The sequence below is a fragment of the Ursus arctos genome, unplaced genomic scaffold, assembly GCF_023065955.2.
Source record: "Ursus arctos isolate Adak ecotype North America unplaced genomic scaffold, UrsArc2.0 scaffold_21, whole genome shotgun sequence".
NCBI lineage: Eukaryota > Metazoa > Chordata > Mammalia > Carnivora > Ursidae > Ursus > Ursus arctos.
The window spans coordinates 50,974,760-50,996,294 of NW_026622886.1; the positions used below are offsets into that span (position 1 = coordinate 50,974,760).

General features: G+C 35.8%; 1 pseudogene; it reads left to right on the forward strand.

Moving 5' to 3' along the window:
- The first annotated feature begins 14,069 nt into the window (after nucleotides 1-14,069).
- Nucleotides 14,070-18,760, forward strand: LOC113249166 (olfactory receptor 6C2-like; annotated as a pseudogene).
- Nucleotides 18,761-21,535: the final 2,775 nt, after the last annotated feature.

Sequence of the window (21,535 nt, forward strand, 5' to 3'; positions counted from 1 at the left end):
CAGAAGCAGACTCCCCTCTGAGCCAGGAGCCAGACACAGGGCTCGATTCCAGGACCCGGAGATCATAACCTGAGCTGAAGGCAGACACTTAACCATCTGAGCCACCCAGATGCATATATATATAGATATATATATATACACTGTTTTAATGATTTTTTAAATGATCCATAGAAGAAACTTACAGGATAGAGGGATACCAGATATACAAACAAACATTAAATTAAAAGTCACAATGTAGAGTAGGGGGACATTATTTCCTATGTTGATCATGAAATTCAATTCACAATTTACTTAATTCCAATATAAAAGAGAAAACTTGAATTACATGTTTGTCATTATGACAGCAAAGCAATAAGAGCTAGAGTAACCTTTAGTAGTTTTTTTTCTTTTGTCTTTAAAGCAATTTATTGTATGAGTACTTAAATAACAATAAACAATTAATAAACTATGCCATTAAGAACAAATTTCATGAGTGAAGAACTTTTCTAATTGGAGTTATTACTTAAAGGAAAGGCAATAGCATGTAATCATCTTCCTATAAAACATTTTACAGACAACTAGCATCATTTGGCTTGGTAGTGAAGCTCTCTAGGGACCTTTAACCAAGACTGTGGTTTATAATTATATAACCATACAATATCTTAGCCAATAGTATTGTTTTTTTCTCTAAGTTGTCTCAGTCTAATTTTGATAAGATTCACCTATTGTAGCATGTGGGATTATATTCAGCCTAATGCACATAAAAAATAAACCATCTCTTCTTGCTTAAAAATGAGAGTAAAACAGTTTTTAGGCAAGGAAAATACCATCCAATTTATATGAGTCATCTTCACTTGGCCTATTTGGTTGTATGGAAAGCACACATAACTGAAGATGCAGGGGCCCTTACAAGATAAAGACCACATATCAACACTCTTTAAACAGTGGCATCCTTCTGGTGAAGGGTCAACTGTTTGACTTGTCCAAGTGACATATTTGATCAGATTTGGACACTACCATTTGGAATCACAAGAGAGTCAAATATATAGATAGCACAATATAAATTTAATCACTTAAAAATTGTTACTAGTGTCTGGGATTGTCAGGTGCCTTATGGGAAGGAGCCACACTCTTATCATCAGCATACTAAGATGCTGAGAAAATCAGGGTGATATAGATAATAAATATCATTGTTCTTTTTCCTTTTTTTTCTTTTTCCCTTGACATCAAGATACATGATGAATCATCCTTTCACCTAATAGCATCTGTGACAAGTTTAAATGCTGTAGACCAAATGTATTTCTCCTAGAATACACCAAGTCCATAATGCCGAGTTCTGACTTTGGATATTTTGTGTGTGTTTTTACGATATGCTTAACTCCCTTTAAATGACTTGTACCAACTTTATTTAACCACTCAGTGTCTTGTTTTATTAACTGTCAAACTGGGTGAATAATCCATGTCATATTTTTTATTTGATTAATTTTTAATTTGTTTGACAAGGATAAATTGGGTCATTTAAAGTGTTTGTTTCAGGAGCCCAATAAATATTTGGTATTATTTTATCATACAATCTTTTTTAGCAAACGCCATCCCTGGATTTAAAGAACCTGACTCTTCCTCTCTTTTTTCTTGTTTTGTTTTCATTCCCAAGTTTACCAATAACTACTTGTCTTCTGTAATTAACTGTTGATAGTATTTTGTTCTCTCATTTTCTATATACCCCCTTTTAAAACTTTATCACAGAGTTCCATACTGCATTCTGAGATAATGGCATCTAAACCAATGATTAACCCACTCCTATCATGCAGCCAAGGCCTCAATATCTGACTTCCTAATTTTTGCCATGTTTAAGTGGTTTGAGTGGTGAATTTACTCAAACATTGTTTGGCCTACAACCTCAAAAAAGTATGCTAAGAAAAACAACATCTTTGCTACATAACATCATCTAAGATGTAATTGTCCCAGTGATAAACCTGATATGGAGATTGCCCCCATAAGCCAGCTCTTCTATAGAGCATGTCTGGAACTGACAACATGTAAGCATCCCATCTACATTTCTACATGGATATCTGAACGCACATCAAAATCAGGGTCCAAAAATTGAAAGTATCCTCTTCTCCTTCGTACAAGCGGAGGTCAGTGGGCACCTAAAAATCCTATTCTGACCAGCTGTGATGAGGAACCTCCCTTCACCTTGATGTGAAAGTGGCCAAGTAGGGGACCCACGTCTAGTGGTAACAAGGCTGAGTACTTGCCTTCCACAGCTGGACCAGTCCCAGAGGAAGCCAGCTACAACAGAAAGTCTAAGTAAGATCCGGAGACTTAACGTAATAACAAATCTGTCCAGATTTCAATAAAAAATCACCTGTAATACTAGTAACCAGGGAAATCGTAAATTAAATGAAAAAAGACAATCAATCGAAATCAACACTGCAATGAAAGAGGTGTTAGAATTACCTAATAAGTATTTTAAAGCAACTATCGTAGAAGTACTTCAACGAACAATTATAAAGACACTTGCAGAAAAGAAAAATTAGAAAGTCAGAAAGAAAGAAAGAAAGAACCCCAGCAAAGAATAAAAGAAATAAAGAACAAGCAACTGGAAATTTTATGACTGAAAACAATTATTGAAATTAAAAAATATTTGAGAAGGTTTAAATTTTTTAAAATTGAGTTGAATTTATTTGAGCATTTTATGAAAACAACAAATGGGAATGCAATAAATTAAAAGTATTAATCAGATGAAGGAAAAGAAGTGTCTTAAAGATTTTTTTCTGGTGATGCTAAAACTGAAATTACTCCAAGGATGGACAGAAAATTTGAGGAAGTTCTGATAAGATGGTGAGCAAATACTGACAGCTGTCTTCCTTCCCAAACAATTCATGAAGCTCTCACAGAAGGAAAAAGTCTGAAGATCTGAAGATATAAGGTAGAAAAAACAAAGATGTGTAGAAAGACTGAGGTGGGATGAGCTGGTGTGAAGAAAAGCCAGGGGGCACCTGGGTGGCTCAGTCAGTTAGGCGTCTGCCTTCGGCTCAGGTCATGATCCCAGAGTCCTGGGATTGTGCCCCGCATGGGGTTCCCTGCTCAGGGGGAGCCTGCTTCTCCCTCTCCCTCTGCCTGCCACTCCCCTTGCTTGTGTGCTCTGTCTCTCTCTGTAAAATGAATAAATAAAATCGTTTAAAAAAAAAAAAGAAAAGAAAGGAAAAAGAAAAGCCAGGTAGGCACAGAGAAGAATATGCATGAAAGATTTAGTTATGGAAACAAATTCAATCGACAAGCTCAATATAAGAATGGAAGCCACAGAGAAAAGATTCAGTGAACTTGACAAAAGAACAACATACATTTACAATCTGAATTAGGAAGAAAATAAACTGAATATTAATAAGCATAAGAACAATAATAAACAGAGCCTGAGGGACCCCTGGGACAGTAACGAAAGTTCTAATATTCTTGTCATCCTCATCTCTGAAGGAGAGGAGAAAGAGGGTGAGGCAGAAAAATTATATGAAAACTCTAAAATGAAAATACAAAATATCAAAAAACTTGGGACAGCACAAAAGTGGTGCAGAGAGAAGAGTTTATAGCATGAAATACTTATATTAGAAAACAGGAAAAGTGGGGAGGCAGGTGGGAGATGGGCTAAACAGGTGATGGGTATTAAGGAGGGCACTTGTTATGATGAGCACTGGGTGTTATATGTAAGTGATGAATCACTAAATTCTACTCCTGAAACCAATATTACGCTATATGTTAACTAATGGGAATTTAAATAAAAACTTGAAACATTTAAATACATACATACACACAATTTAAAGAATAATATATACATAAAAAAAGAAAACAGGAAAAGTCTTGAATCAATAATCTAAGCTCTCTGGTTCAATATAGAAAAGAGGAGTAAATAAACTCAAAGCAGGCAGAAAGAAAGAAAGAATAAAGAGAAAGGCAGAAATACAATAAATCAAAACCAGAAAAACAATAGAGAAAATCAATGAAACAAAAAAGTTGTCATTTTGTAGAGATCAATAAAATTGGCAAGCATCTGGTAAGAATGAAAGAGAGATAGAAAAATAAAAGAAAGGCTCAAATCACCAATATCAGAATGAAACAAGGTATATCACTAGAGACAATGCAGACATCAACGTGAAAATATGGGAATATTATGGACAAATCTATGCACACAAATTTGACAGATGCAATAGAGCAATTCTTCAAAAAAAAACTGCCATAGCTTATCCAATAAGAAATCAATAATTTTAATATTTTTGTAATTATTAGGTAAATTGAACTCATAATTAAAAATAAAACAAAAGTTCCCCAAACAAGTATCTAGGCCCAAATGTCTCACTGGAGATTTATCAAAGTGTTCCTACTCCTTGAACACACAGTATGTTAAAAATATTTGCTCAGTGTGTTTTTTCTTCATTTTTATTTATCTTTGCTTTCAAGTTCTACAACTGTCCACATAATGGTTCCAGGCTTCAATGTTTTCGAACCTCAGGCCTCATTAATTTGTTTTTATTTTGTCAGTATGCTTAAGCAGTGGTCAGTGGCATATTACTCATTTGTTTTGTGAATTTTCACAGCCATATAAGTAAGCTGTGAGAAAAATGATTTATTCTGTTAATGAAAAACTGTGAAATAAAAAGAGCAACAAATCAAAAGGCATTACATTACTGAACCTAACTTCTGTTACCCTTTATCTTACTGTGTTCTTCCTTCAGGATTCTGAAAAACATACCATTTCTCCATAATCTCTTCAATATCATGTCATTTGTCACAAGCAAGATATGAGTGTGAATTTCAGAAGACAGAGTACAGTTTCACCCAGGGAAGGATAAGAAAGTCAATTAATAGGTTAAGAAAGTGGCATCTAATTATATTGTAAATTCAGCTTTCTCTAAGAATGAAGTAAAAGAAAAGTCGAATTAAATAAATATGTATTCTATTTCTGACAGTGCTGGACTAAGTGGTTTATATCAACATGTATACTCTGAATTAAAAGAAAGATGGAAAAATATATTTAAAGTACAGCTAAATAATTGGAACAGTATCGATATTGTTCCTCAGATTAAGGCTGTCATCATTTAAGGCTAGTTTTCCACTGGGACATCTGCTGATACTGGAATTCAACAACAAGAAAATGCACAACTCAATTAAACAATGAACAAAAATCTGAACCACACTTCACCAAAAGTGATACACAGATGGCATAAAAGCACATAAAAAGATGTTCAATATCATACATCGCTAAGGAATTGGAAATTAAAACAACAATGGGGTGTTGCTAAAAGCCTATGAAAAAGGTGAAAATCCAAACATTGACAATACCAAATGCTGGTAAGGATGTGTATCAACAGAAAACCTCATTTATTGCTGGTACAAATGCAAAATGGTACAGTCCCTTTGGAAAGAGCTTGGCAATTTCTTAGAAACCAAAGACACTCTTACCCATACAGTCCAGCAATTGTACTCCTTAGTACTTACCCAAATGACTGAAAACTTACATCCACACAAAACTCTACACACTAATGTTTATAGCAGCTTTATTCATTATTGCCGAAACATGGAAGCAACTAAGATATCTTTCACTAGGTGAACTGATAAAGTGTGGTACATCTAGACAATGGAGTATTTATCACCACTAAAAAGAAGTGAGCTGTCACGGAGAAGCCTTAAGCACATATTACTAAGTGAAAGAGGACAATCTGAAAAGGCTGCATACGGTAGGATTCCAACTACGTAACATTCTGGAAAAGGCAAACTATGGATATAGCAAAAGAAATCAGAGGTTGCCAGGGGCTAGGAGAGAGAGGGAGGAAGCAATGAACTGGCAGATCGTAGGGGATTTTTATGCCAGCGAAATTATTCTTATGATATTACAGTGCTGCATACATGTCATTATACATTCGTCACAACTCACAGAATGTACAGCACAAATATGAACTCTGGAATTCAGCTGCTTAAAAAAAGATCATAATCTATATTCCCCCAACTAAGCATACATAATTTTGAACAGGTTTTTTTTAAGCATTATGTTTCCTTACAAGGGACACATCTAAAATATGTGCACAGATTTCAAGTAAAAGCATGGAAGATATACATAATACAAACACTGAAAAAAGAAAGCTTATATACCTATGTTAATAATAAGGGCATGTATCCTACACGATCAAATTAAAAAATCACTAAAGATAAAGATTTCATCATGACAAAATTTTCACAGTTAATGTAATTGCTAGATAGATAGAATTGGTAGAATCAAAATAAACACAACAAAATCATTAGAACTTTCAAGAGAAATAGACAAATCCACAGTGAGTATTTGAACAAACTACTCTCAGGAACTGATAAAATAGACAATAATAAATGTGTAAAGAATATAAAACATATCTTTAGGCAAAAAACACTGGCAAGTATAATATGAAAATCTGAACTAACTGACGTATATAAAATACTACATCCAACTACACCAGAATTAGTATTTTATGCAAGTAGTTACAGAAAATTTGCTGAGAATAGCCATATATTGAACCATGAAATAGATATTAAATATTACAAAGGAGTGAAATAACCGACAGGATAAATTCTGAACAGAATAGTAATAAAGAAGAAAAAAACTATTGAAATCACCATACATTTGGAAATTATGAAATAGCATCTAAATATGACTTTGGTCAAAGAATAAATCACAAGAAATATAAGAGGAAAGTTTTATGTCACACAAAGATATGAAGTAACAAAATTGTGGAGTAAATATAAAGTGATTAGCAGCATATTGAGATCCAAATGCATTAGAAAATAAATTATAAAACCTTGAAATCAATGATCTAAGCATTAATCCAAAAAAGTTTTAAAAAGCATGACATAATACCTAAATTAGAAAGAAGAATATTAAAGCAGATATTATAGAAATAGAGAAAAAGCAAATAGAGACTGAGCAAAAAAAAATTTTTTAAACCTGCAATGCCGAAAGAGGAATGTCTAAATGGACTAATGAGATCATTAAATCTCTCCCAAGGGTGACCAAAAAGAAATAAGAGAGGAATTCAATCATTGTATTAGGAAATAGAGTGCACATAACTACACACAATGCAGGCATAAAAGTAAAATAATTATAATTTTGCCAATAAACTTGTAAATAATGTTGAAATTTCTAAAAAAAAAAAAAACCTACCACAACTGGTACAACAAAAAACATTAAATCTGAATATTCATATATTGATTACAAATGTTAAATCTCCAACTAAAAATCATCTAAGGAAACTTCCGGAACATAATGGTATCAATGAAGTATGTAGTAAATATTTAAGAAATGTATACGAGTTCTACGCATACATTTCCAGGGCATAGTTCAAGGACTATCTACACATTGTAAAAAATGAGAATAGCATAATCTTGATACAATAGTTGATGATGACATTATAAGGAGCTCTCAATGACTGAACCCAAAATCAAATCCACAGAAAAGGAGCTCGTGCATGCAGTGTATCCTGGTCAGCCTCCTCAGACAAAGAGCAGGATGAAGAAGAGGACAAACAGAAACTACGTGGCCCTTGAATTCATCTATTAGGGATAAAGAGGAGTTTGATCAAAAGTGGACGAACAGGAGGTTTCTAAGGAACGGGTAATGTTCTGTTCCTTAACCTAGCTTGTGGATACCTCTACAATGATACATTATTTTGTATGCATGGTAGATTTTTAAAAAATAAGTCTTAGGGGCTGCTGGGTAGTGCAGTCATTAAGCCTCTGCCTTCGGTTCAGGGCGTGATCTCGGCGTTCTAGAATCGAGCCCTGCTTTAGGCTCCTCCGCTGGGAGCCTGCTTCTTCCTCTCCCACTCCCCCTGCTTCTGTTCCCTCTCTCGCTGGCTGCCTCTCTGTCAAATATATAAATAAAATCTTAAAAAAAATAAGTCTTATTTAAAAATTCTGCAATAATACAACTCTATGGTATTGTAAATCCTATTGGTGAATCCATGAAAAAATTATTATAACATAGTCATAATATGATTATATGTTTGAAAAATCTAAGAGAATCATCTGTTAGAAAAGATGACTCGTTGTAAGATATATTAATATCAAGTCCTTTCTAAATGCAAAAATATTAGATATTTTACATATATCAATGTATTACCTACATTAGTTAAAAAAAGGTAAGATAAAAGGATGAAAAGAAAATTTTAAAATATCTAGGACTAAACCTTTTTGACGTTGCACAATAGTATATGCATGATATGATTCATTCTTATTACTTAAAATCCAACAAATATGGGGCACCTGAGTGGCTCAGCCGTTAAGCGTCTCCCTTCGGCCCAGGTCAGGCTCCCAGGACCCTGGGATGGAGCCCCGCATTGGGGTCCCTGCTCAGCGGAAGGCCTGCTTCTCCCTCTCACACTCCCCCTACTTGTGTTCCCTCTCTAGCTGTCTCTCTCTGTCAAATAAATAAATAAAATCTTAAAAAAAAATAAAATCCAACATATAAAATCATAGTTTTCATAAGTCTTAAATTCACTGTTTATCCTCTTTCTATTCCCCAGCTAAAAATTTGAATACTTATTGGCATGATAAGAACCTATTCCAGGGTGCCTGAGTGGCTAAGTCAGCTAAGTGCCTTTGACTCTGGTCATGATCCCAGGGTCTTGGGAATGAGCCCTGGGTCGGGCAACCTGTTCATGGGGAAGTCTCCTTCTCCCTCTGCCCCTCACCTCCAACTCGTGCATGTGTTTGTGCAGTCTCTCTCTCTCAAATAAAGAAATAAAATCTTAAAAAAAGAACATATTCATATAATATATTGTCTTCCATAACATAAATCCTAATAATAAATAAAACTTTATTGTGTGAAAAATATTAAAAAGAAGAATAATTTTAAAAACAAATTCTTGCCTTAATTAAAATATAAAATGAAAATTAGGGAAAGAATCAGCGAGAGAGACAAACCATGAGAGACCATGGACTCTGGGAAACAAACTGAGGGTTTCGGGGGGAGAGGGGGATGGGATACCCGGGTGATTGGTATTAAGGAGGGCATGTGTTGTGATGAGCACTGGGTGTTATACACAACGATTGAATCATTGAACACTACATCAAAAACTAATGATGTACTATATGGTGGCTAACGGAATATAATAAAAAAAGAAGAAGAAAAAAGGAAGAAAGAAAAGAAAATTAGGGAAAGAAAGCCGTAGAAGCGATGCTGGTATAATAAAAGGTAATAATAAAGAGAGATTAGCTTTATTTATTCAAGCATTTTGCAACAAGGGCCTTTTCTCCTTCCTTCAATATAGGAGCTTTCTTTCTAATTCATGACATATGTATTAATCATGAGCCCTAATCTACCATCATCAAACCGTAACTCCTAAAGCAACTAATATGAAACCATACAAGCTTTTTCCAGATCTCTAAACAGTCGTCTCATCTCCAAACTACGTGATTTCTATTATCCTTTTATAATTGATCAAAAAGCAACATAAAGAAAGGGGGGGTAATCAGAAGGGGGAATGAAGCATGAGAGGCTATGGACTCTGAGAAACAAACTGAGGGCTTCAGAGGGGAGTGGGGTGGGGGAATGGGATAGACCGGTGATGGGTAGTAAGGAGGGTACGTATTGCATGGTGCACTGGGTGTTATACGCAACTAATGCATCATCGAACTTTACATCAGAAACCAGGGATGTACTGTATGGTGACTAACATAATATAATAAAAAAACATTAAAAAAAGCAACATTTCTTAACCAGTCCTTCAAACCTTATTTATGCCTTAAAATATTTTCAGATGGGTCCCTTTTAATACATATTTCAAATTCTCAAGGGCAGATATTTCACAGCAGAAATTATTAGAGCCGTGGTTTTTACTCTAGTGAAATGTTTTTGAGTCATCCATGTAACCATAGTCTTATCAAGCATCGTCTGTAGGTAGAATAAAAAATATATCTGCCATATATATTTTTTCCTGTTTCTCAAATGTAGGTAAATATTCTTGTGAATAAAAATATAAATTCATCCTGCAATATCATTGAACATAGTAATTTTTTCAATATGTATTTTCATATTAGATAATTTACAAACAAAATGATATCATGGGAGATTAGGTAAGGCAAAATATTTTTATTATTAAAGTCTCCTATACCCATATCTTTAGGAAGTGTAGTAGAGATTTCAGTCAGGCTTGCACACTTTTTCTCATTAGTACGATGGGCACCTAGCCTCTGTCTGATGCTGTCGTTCTATCTTATTGTCTCAAAGAACAGCATCCCTGCTGTATTCCCTGCTGTATTTTAGTTGCTTTGCCAAAATTCATTAAGCAAAAGATTCCTTGGTGACATTAGACCCCAGGGCACTGAGGATCCTTTACTTTCTTCACACAAGTGATCCCAGTGCACCCCCAGAAAATAGAGCAGAGGAGCACAAATATCATTATTTTTGGAGTAGGAAAGCCAACTCCTGGCTCAGAACAACCAGAGCTCTTCCAAAACCCAGAGAGAATTTGTTTGGTTCTCCTCCCTTACAGTAAGTTTTCTTCCTTTCTTGACAGAAACCAAAGGAAAATGTTTCCAAGGTTTAAAACAAGAGTCTCTAATGACAGTCTTTACATGGTATGAAAACAGAAAACTCAAAGAACTCAAGACCCTCCAGAAAATGCCTGAAGAGTGACTGTGAGTTGATGATTCCGTTGGACCTGGGCTGAGGCACATCTCCTTCCACACCACACAGTGAAACACAGGAAGAAGCTGCCAGCTGAAACCACAAATAATTACCCAAAGAGTAAGTACTGTAGGTAGACATGAGAATTACTTTCTCTTTTAAAAGGTAAGAGAAAGAAATATTTGTCGGCATCTTCTTCTGTAATGTGGTTACTTAAGCTTGGTTTAACTTTTAATGTGGAAAACTATAGTAGACCTGTTATCAACTATTCAACAGCCCTTTGTAAGGTCATAGCTGGGGCTATATATTTGCATCTGTAAGTTGTCACCCATGTAGTGTAATTTCAAGAACATATAGAAATATACCTTTCAATCCCTGGAATTTGTACCCAAAAAGAATATCACATTGCTTAAAATGTCAACATTTTCTAATTTGTAAATATCCTCTGTGATGAAAAAATTAAACAGAACCAACCAATTCGATCCCTCCTAAACACCTATTAGTTCAACAGAAATGTTCTCTTAATACCTAATTCCTCAATGACAATAATTTGAGTAATTTGATGGCTGAGGAGAAAGAGGCCACTTTATTGTTCAGAGAGCACAGCTCAGGATAGCAAGGTTGAGAAGAGTATTTCACTCGAGCAACTTCTGCCTGGTGTGGTGTGTATCCAGAGGGGAAGTATGAAAAAGGAGATCAGAGCAGGATGTCAATTTTTAGTTACTTTGTAGTTAGTTCTACTTATTGCCCTTTTTGTAGCCCTGAAGTGGTTAGAGAGAATCAATTCTTAGATAAACCAAAAATCAAAAGACAAGGCAAAGAATAAGCCATAGCAAATTATTAGCACACTATGTTACTTGCATGAAAAAGAAACCATTAATAAATTGAGCTTTTCTAAAATAAGCAAAAATAGAAATGCCCAGAGAAGGAGGGTTGAGGGGAAATGAAAAATCTCAGAAAGTTTGAAAACAAAGAACTCTGTTTTTCTTTCCTTGTATAAGCCATTGGTTAGTATCAGAGGCTCACAAAGAGATCAGTCTTCAGGAGTGGAAGAGTCATCAAAGAAACAATTTCAGTGATTTGAGAAACCTTGAGAGTTTAAGCATTAGGTAAACACCATGTGACAGGCTGTCCTTACATAAGGTTGGCCAGTAGCTTTTTTTTTTTTTAAAGATTTTATTTATTTATTTGACAGAGATAGAGACAGCCAGCGAGAGAGGGAACACAAGCAGGGGGAGTGGGAGAAGAAGAAGCAGGCTCATAGCGGAGGAGCCTGACGTGGGGCTCGATCCCGGAATGCCAGGATCACGCCCTGAGCCAAAGGCAGACGCTTTAACCGCTGTGCCACCCAGGCGCCCCTGGCCAGTAGCTTTTTTAAAAAAATATTTTATTTATTTGAGTGAGAGAGCTGGGAGCCCGACTCAAAGTTCAATCCCATGACTCTGGGACCATGACCTGAGCTTAAGGCAGACACAACTGACTGAGCCCCTAATGTTGGCCAGTAGCTTTGCTAGTGTCTTCACTTTAGTTGTGCCAGGTCTACACTATTTCCTTTATCAGAGTTTTTCATTAGAGTCCCTTCAGGAGTGTCCATTTTCCTGTGATGGTCCCTTTAAAGCAAGGTTTGCCCTGCTATATACCCCGCATAAGCTTTTAGAAGGCACATGTCCTTAGGAAGAGAGGAATTAATGTTGCCAGAGTCAGAGGGCTCATGTCATTTGGAGGAAATATTTGGAGGAAATATTTGGAGGAAACCTATTTCACTAGGTTTTAACCAACCTAGTGAAAAATCATTCATATAGCAAACTAATTGATGTCTCCTGGGGAGTTACTATGCCATTCAGTAATGGAGAAATAGCAGAAACCCTAGAGACTGTGTTTTCAGATAGGACATATTTTCACAGCTGCCATTATAAATAATTAATGCTAACTGAGGACTAGGAGGAGTTACTGCTCCACAAACAGAAATAGAGTCTTTTCCTTTGTTGAATAATATACATGATGGTCACACATAATATCAACAAAATAATAAGACTCAATATGGGAAAAGGGAGCCAGTTACTGTTTTACTCACCCTTCATGTGTATCTCCAGCTATAATATAAACATATAAATAAGGTGACTGCACATGCTGTAACAGCACTGATTGGAAGGGAGGTGTGGATAGGAGTGATGAGGTGGGTCAACAAACTTCCTTAATTGTCTCGGTGGAGCTCAAACATTCACATGCATATGAAATTCTTGATCACCATAATGCAAAATGAGAATGCTGAGCAACCTAACCAGAATGGACATTAAATAAGAAAGCTCAGTCTAAGGACACAGACAACTCTTTTTTGTTTCTTCAGTTTACATTTACATAACAACATTCTTGTGTCAGACATAGGGAATAAAGGGATATATAAAAACAACCTCTGTTTTGGAGAAGCTTACAGTAACATAGTGGAGAAATGTAAGTGTATGGAAGCATACCATGTGATCCATTTCAAGAAAGAGTGAGCAGCAGGTGTTTATAAATAACATGGTATCATAATCTCACATACTCTGGGAGGGTGAATGAAGATTTCTTTGGAAAACTGATACCTATGGAGAATTCTGAATGACCCATTGATATGAATCAAATATTAGCCATTGACGAGAAGACAACATGTGAAAAATATCAAGGATACAAGCAGTCAATGTTTGTGGAATTAAGTTATCAGAAAGAACGGTAAGGAATTTGTAAGTGGTGAAATGAGAAAATAAGGAAGGTCCTGTCCATGAAGAGCCTTGCAGACCACACACAAGAGACTAATTTTTGTCAATAAATAGTTAACACTAGAAGAGAAGGCTTGGAGAAGGACCATGATGTCACTTTGAATTCATGGTGTATGAAGTGTCTGTAGAACATCTAACAGGTGATGCACACTTAGCAATTGTTTTATATGGAAAAGTCCAGCCTATGGAATTCATCATATAAATGACAATAAAATCAATTGCATGAAGTGAAATCCTCTTGGAGAGCATGGAGTAAGAAGAAGAACAAAGAGAAAACAAGAAAAGAAAGGTCTCAATACAAAATATTGGGGAACAGAAACACTTCATAGGTGAATAGAGAATGAGGAGACTGTACGTCACTAAAAAGAGAGATATAGGGCTCCTGGGTGGCTCAGTTGGTTGGGAAACTACCTTCAGCTCAGGTCGTGATCCCAGGGTCCTGGGATGGAGCCCCACATCAGGCTCCCCCTGCGGGAAACCTGCTTCTCCCTCTACCTCTGCCTGCCACTCCCCATGCTTGTGCTCTCTCTCTGTGTCAAACGAACAAATCAAATCTTTAAAAAAGAGAGAGAGAGTCAAGAAGACAATCAGGATGCTGGCATGGAATCCATTTGAAGAATGATGGAACATTAACTTAAAAAATATTGTGGGGATGTCAGGCAAAACAACTACAAAAAAATATGCCGATGGTTTCAACGGTAATACCATTCCTGTGGGTGTTAGAGAAGTGGGAGGTTGGATATGAAAGTCAGGCTGCAGAAATTTAAGACCTAAACTAAGTAGGGGTAAGATGAGAAGGTAGAGATGATAGTATCTTTCCAAAAGAATTAAAAACATAATTAAAGATGCACATCCTGGGGGGAGCCTGGGTGGCTCAGTCGGTTAAGTGTTCCACTCTTGTTTTCAGCTCAGGTCATGATCTCAGGGTAGTGAGATCGAGCCCCGAGTTGAGCTCTGCACTGGACATGGAACCTGTTTAAGATTCTCTCCCTCCCTCTCCTCCTGCCCCTTTCCTTCCCTCTCTAAGAAAAGAAGAAGAAGGAGAAGGAGAAGGAGAAGGAGAAGGAGGAGAAGGAGAAGGAGAAGGAGAAGGGGAAGAAGAAGAAGAAGGAGAAGAAGGAGGAGGAGGAGGAGGAGGAGGAGGAGGAGGAGGAGGAGAGGAAGAAGAAGAAGAAGGAGAAGGAGAAGGAGGAGAAGGAGGAGGAGGAGGAGGAGAGGAAGAAGAAGAAGAAGAAGAAGAAGAAGAAGAAGAAGAAGGAGGAGGAGGAGGAGGAGGAGGAGGAGGAGGAGGAGGAGAGGAAGAAGAAGAAGAAGAAGGAGGAGGAGGAGGAGGAGAGGAAGAAGGAGATAGAAGAAGAAGGAGATGCACAGCCTCTGGAAGACTGTAGTTATTGATATTAAACATAGATTTCATCTCAGGGCTTTTGAGAGGTATGGAGCCACAGACAACTGAAAAATAACATGTATGCATATAAAGATATTCCTTTTCTCACACTATAGATAAAATAGTCATCTATCAAACCATCTTTGAATTAAGAACGAGGAATATAAGCAGATAAGAATAAAGAGATAAAGGAAAATCTCTGGATCCAGTGCTGTGTTTTGTTGTCTTTATTGTTTAGTCGTTTTCCAGAGGAAATGCATGTTACCCTTAAAACCATCCTTTGATAATAACAACTGAAGAGAAGTCATGCTCTTTGTTATCTGGATGTGATAAATATCCAAGGTCTGTTTTGGATAAACAACATTTAAGTACACATTAAGTAACATCACCTTTTTTCCCTCTAACTTACTTGTAAATTCAATCCATGTGATAAATTATAATCAACATGTATGGATGCAAATTTTGAGGAGCAAAGAATGATCTGGGGAAACATCGGATTGTTTTACAGAAATGTGAATTCTGAAGGAATAATCTTTACTGCTCATACGTGGAATATTCAGGAAGGCTAACTGAATAGTGGGAATATTGATTATGATGTGAAATGAGAAAATAAATATAGACTTGGTTTGCTTGGCTTTTATACTCAGTCTTTTGTTACATAATTCATATATTGCTCTCCTCATAAAAAATCTTTTATTTTCACATGCTGATTGGTAGATTTCAAAAGTCAGTGATGAGAAACTACACAGCAATAACAACTTTTATCCTGCTGGGACTGTCAGATGACCCACAACTGCAAACCCTGCTTTTTATCTTTCTACTTCTCACCTATATCTTGAGTGCGACAGGGAACCTGACTATTATCACCCTCACACTGGTAGACTCCCATCTTAAAACTCCTTAAAACTCCTATGTACTTTTTTCTCAGACATTTCTCCTTTCTTTCTCATTCACCACTGTCTCTATTCCTAGATTCCTGTACAGTATATCAAGTGGGGACAATACCATTACCTACAATGCTTGTGCAAGTCAATTATTTTTTATTATTATCTTTGGAGCAACAGAATTTTTTCTCCTGGCCACCATGTCCTATGATCGCTATGTTGCCATCTGTAAACCCCTGCATTACATGACCATCATGAACAATAGGGTGTGCACCTTATTCGTCCTGTGCTGTTGGGGTCTGGCTTGATGATCATTCTCCCACCCCTTAGCTTGGGCCTCCAGCTGGAATTCTGTGACTCCAATGCCATTGATCATTTTGGCTGTGACGCAGGTCCCCTCCTGAAGATCTCATGTTCAGATACGTGGGTAATAGAACAAATGGTTATCCTTGTGGCTGTATTTGCACTCGTTATCACCCTAGTGTGTGTACTCTGTCCTACACATACATCATCAGGACAATTCTGAGATTCCCTTCTGTTCAACAAAGAAAAAAAGGCCTTTTCTACCTGCTCGTCCCACATGATTATGGTTTCCATCACCTATGGCAGCTGCATCTTCATCTATATCAAGCCATCAGCAAAAGAAGAGGTAGCCATAAATAAAGGTGTTTTGGTGTCACTACTTCTGTTGCACCCCTGTCGAACCCCTTCATTTACACCTTGAGGAATAAGCAAGTGAAGCAAGCTTTTAATGATTTCATAAAGAAGATAACATTTCTCCCAAAGAACCTGAAGTTTTGACGAATCAGTATAAAATGAAAGAATAAAGTGCTCTAAATATTTAACTACAGCTTCTGACTTGTTTCATTGCTTTGTGCCTATAATCTAGTCATATTAACCCTTTCAAAGACATTTAATAATACATCCTAATCTCACCTTAATCAAACTCCTTTTTCTTTCAAACCAAACTCATTCACCCCACTGTAAAACTATAAAATATAATTCCAAGTAATTAAACTTATCTCCACTTCTGACTTAAGTCTTTTCTTCAATGTTCTAGGGAAGGAAGGAAAGTAGTAATATTTAAAACTATATAAATTCTGTAACAGACACATTACATAGTAACAAAACTAGTTTATTCCCCTAATCAAAGCCATCAAAATTAATATCATAATTGAAGACCCAAATACAATATAGAAAACAGCAACAACAAAGACGCATCAAAATAAACCAAATAAGGCATTCTAGGCTAATTAAAATAATGAAAACAACAAGTGGAAACAGATATTGAAGGGAATTTGGGAATAATCAGAACTGAACAGATGGAAACAGCTTCACAAACACTGATAAGACATATTAATTATTTACTTATATTTATGACAAAACGTCACTTCAAGGGCATACATTTAATTTAAAACAAATGTAAACAGGGGCACCTGGGTGGCTTAGTGCATTAAGCATCCGAATCTTAGTTTCAGTTCAGGTCATGATCTCATGGTGGTGAGATCCAGCCCTATGATGGGCTCCGTGTTCAGGGGGGATTCTTCTTGTTGATTCTCTCCCTTTGCCCTTCCCCCACTCACTCATGCTCTCTCTCTCAAATGAATAAATATTTAAAACATAAATAAATAAAAAATATAAAAACAAATGTAAACATTATGCCACTTAACATAGGTTACAAAATTAGAATAAATGCGTAAGAGCAAATTGGAACACCAAATTTTGAATGATGGTGAAATAAGACCATTAGTCACATCAACACAAAGCTAAGTGAATGATTTAAGAAGGTATCAAGGATACCTAACCAGTAGAAATAGGGAAAAATAAGGAAATACAAAACAGATAAATTTTAAATTTTAAAAGTGGGCTTAAGGAGGGCACATGATGTGATGAGCACTGGGTGTCACACACAACTGATAAATTATTGAGCACTACATCTGAAACTAATGATGTACTATAACTTGGCTAATTGCATTTAAATTAAAAAATAATAATTAATAATAAATAAAATAAAGGAAATTAATTATTTAATTAATTAATTAAAAATGGGCTTTGAAGCGCTCCAGCATGACTTAGATAAGTGGCCAACTCTTGATTTCAGCTCAGGTCATGATCTCAGGGTTGTGAGATCGAGCCCCACTTGGGACTCCTCACTGAGCAGGGAGTCTGCCTGAGATTCTCTCCTTCTCCTTCTCCCACCTCCTCTACCCCTTCTCCTGCTTGCCTTCTCTCTCTCAAATAAACAAATCTTTTCTAAAAAATCAATAAATATAAAAGTGGGCTTTAAAATAGCACCTAAACATCCTTTTTTTGTTTGTTTGTTTAAGATTTTATTTATTTATTCAAGAGAGAGAGGATAAATGGGAGGGAGGGGCAAAGAGAGAAGGAGAAGCAGACTCCCCCGCTGAGCAGGGAGCCCAACTCAGGGTTCCATTCCAGGACCCCAAAATCATGACCTGAGACAAATGCATACACTTAACCAACTAGGCACCCAGGCTCCCATCTTTTAAATTACTTCCATTAGCATGGCACCTGCGTGGCTCAGTCAGTTAAGCATCTGCCTTCAGCTTGGGTCATGGTCCCAGGGTCCTGGGATGGAGCCCCACATAGGGCTCCCTGCTCCGTGGGAGGCCTGCTTCTCCCTCTCCCTATGCCTGCCACTCTTCCTGCTTGTGCTCTCTCTCTCTCTGTCAAATAAATAAATACAAACTTTTAAAAAAATTTTTAATAAATAAATCATTTCTATTGGCATAATTTTGAAAATAAATACCCTGTTCCTCATGAAACTTTCATCCACTAGTTTTAGCACCTTTCTTACTCTTGCATCATCAAGACTATTCTAAAAGTCTCTTCAGTTCAGCAAAAGAAAAAAGCCTTTTCTACCTGCTCTTCTCACGTGATTGTTGTGTCCATCAATTATGGTAGTTGTATATTCATGTACTTAAAGCCATCTGCAAATGAAAGAGTCACTTCAAGCAAAGGAGTCCCTGCGCTCAATACTTCAGTTGCCCCTATGTTGAATCCATTCATTTATACTCTCAGAAACCAGCTAGTTAAACAAGCCTTCAGAGATGTATTTAGTAAGATATTTTCTGCTTCGGATAAATAATACTGTCTGTTGAAATAATTATCATAAAAACATAAAAAGAACAGTGAATAAAAACTATTTTGATTCTTCCAGTTTAAGAATTGATCTTTGGGGCGCCTGGGTAGCGCAGTCGTTAAGCGTCTGCCTTCGGCTCAGGGCGTGATCCCAGCGTTGTGGGATCGAGCCCCACATCAGGCTCCTCTGCTATGAGCCTGCTTCTTCCTCTCCCACTCCCCCTGCTTGTGTTCCCTCTCTCTCTGGCTGTCTCTGTCAAATAAATAAATAAAATCTTTAAAAAAAAAAAAAAAGAATTGATCTTTAATATTTAATTATTTGGATCACTTGTTTACCTGAGCTTAGAAACTCTTTCCATTCTATACATTCCGACTTTAACTTTCTGTTCTTCAAAGTGAAACATTTCTCCGTAAGAAATATAAAATTACAAATTTTTTTCTAGACATGTTGCAGAATAAAATGAAAGGTTGAGATTGTATTATACAATGCAGGTGCTTGGAGAACTGTATTTGTTAAATAATTTAAATAAATGTACCATGTTTTATTTAGAAGCCATGTTCTTTAAAATTTTTTAGATAAATTGAATTTTGTCATTATTAAATATGTTTTAGATGCTCCGAGAGACCTTACACTTTAAAAGGATGATGTAAAGAAATATTTTGTAAAGTAATTTTTTGAAATGTCTATTGTCAGCACCGTAAGAAAGCATAGTTTTTGTCATACATTTCATTTGTGTGGTTTTTATTTTAGTATTTATGTTGGCTAAATTTTAATGTTGGCAGTAGAAGATAAAATGTGATTTAATACGCATGTAGTTGGTCTCACACAATCTTTTTAAAAAAATAAAAGTTTAATCGTGTAAACATGTCAATGAATCTATTGACTAAATGGGAGTACATGACGAATTTTATTAGGTTTTAATTCTGTACAAGTTTTTCATGGTAAATGATGTCAAATATAAATTTTTCTAAGTCAAATGACTTCTTTAATGAAAGAATTATGTTTTATTTTCTCCAGAACTAAGGTCACTCTAAGTGTCAGCTCTTAAGACACATAGATGCCACAGCTCTGTAATTCTCCTACTGTATATGCCAACTGGTGTGTAGCATAGTGGTGATTAAACTATTTGCTCAAGATTATCTTCCATACATGTCAGTGGTGTTTGTTTTTGTCTATGTCTACAGTTACCATACATTTCTCTAGTCAGTATTCTTGAAAATACTTATTGATTACTTTTAATGAAATCATAACAAAAGTACTGTATAACTCAAAGTAGAACCCATAATTGATAATTGATTGATCTTGACAATTAACAGGACTATGGCTTGTATTTGTCAAAACTCATCAAATTGGATACTTAAGATTTGTCCATTTCTTCAGAAGTAAATTTTGTTTAAAATATTATGAAAAAATTGAGTTCTGGATATTTGCTTTATTTTTTCCAGTGATACAATGATCAATTCTGTAATTGCTTTGTGTACGCTAGGCTTATTCAAGTGTGGCATTGAAGAAAATGATACTGAGGCTTCTCACTGTAGGGGAACCAAATTACACCCATTTCTTAAGCAACCTGAAGAGTTTATATTAGAATTGGAAGTATCAGTATGAATGTATTACACACACACACACACACACACACACACACACACGAGTCTTCTGAGAGGGCTTGTAAGCAATAACACACCAACAGAACCAATGCCCACATTGGTTTTTACATATCATTAACTAAAAGGAACCTGGGATCCCTGGAGAAACGATAGCATTATTTTGAGCTGATCAAAGAAAGTTTAAGGGAGCTAAAATCACCTTGTTTTTGAGAAGTACTCGAAAAGTGAAGAGGACATATAAACAAAGTTCAGGATCCAATTAAAAGAAGTTCCCACTCACCATATTTGGGTAATTTGGATATCAAATAAATAATGATATTAATAAATTACAACTTCCTGAGTAAAATGAGTATCCTTGAATCAATATTGCTTTATAGTAAATGAATAATATATATGGGAAAAAAGAAAGACCATCTTTATAGTAAAATATACTTAAATACCAATATAGAAGTAATGATTAAGCTAGCAAATCATCAATGAATGCTGAAACTAGTGGATGAAAGTTTCATGAGGAACAAGATATTCATACGGTCTCAAAATATCTCCTAATAAATTACTATTATTACATGGAGAAAACAGTAGCTTTGCAGTCTACAGAGATTTGAAAGAGACCACCTTAGCCAAACAATTGGTTATCGCCACCAGTGGGAAAACCAACATTATATGGCTCTTGAAAATGTGGACTAAGAAGAATCTATCATCACTTCTGTTTTATTCCTGCAAAAAAAAAACCCCAAACCTCAGTTTAACCTTGATTGAAAATGAGGTGAGCTTGAGTAGCATGCCTTCTTCAAAAATCTCAAGACAATAAGGGGAAATATAGGCTGAGGAGCTGTTCTAGATTAACTGAGCTAAACAGAAATGAGAACTAAGTGCAGTGTATAATCATGCATTATGCTGGATCTAGAGGGGATAGAAAGATGTAAAAGACATCACTTGGAAAAATTTATAAAATTTTAATATGGACTATGGATTAGATAATATATCAATAACAGATTTTCTAATATTGATCATTATACTTTGGTTATGTAACATAATGATCTTATTAGGAAATGTGCTCTGAAATAGATAAAGAGAAACAATGTCCAACTTATTATCAAATGGATTAGAAAGTATATATATATATATATATATATATATATATATATATATATATGCTTAGCAGAGGAGATTG